Source organism: Penaeus monodon, chromosome 19, assembly GCF_015228065.2.
Source record: "Penaeus monodon isolate SGIC_2016 chromosome 19, NSTDA_Pmon_1, whole genome shotgun sequence".
In the NCBI taxonomy this organism is placed as follows: domain Eukaryota; kingdom Metazoa; phylum Arthropoda; class Malacostraca; order Decapoda; family Penaeidae; genus Penaeus; species Penaeus monodon.
The window spans coordinates 37,322,969-37,323,219 of NC_051404.1; positions in this window are offsets into that span (position 1 = coordinate 37,322,969).

Below are 251 nucleotides of genomic sequence, written 5' to 3' on the forward strand. Positions count from 1 at the left end.
TCATCACACCCATCTGCACACTATACCTTAACACTTATTCGAAATCCCGCTTAAGATGATATGGTTAAAATCTCCCCCCATTTTTCTTCTTCATCGTCATTTCTGCACTTCTAGAAATCTGCCGAAGTCGCTGCTCCACATTCCGGCCGCAGAAGACCCAGCCTTAGATTAGAGATTAGTAATTAAATGCAACCTGTTTTCTGGTGTATCTCGAAGAAGAGATAATTACCACGGGTCTCCCTTCGCCTCTT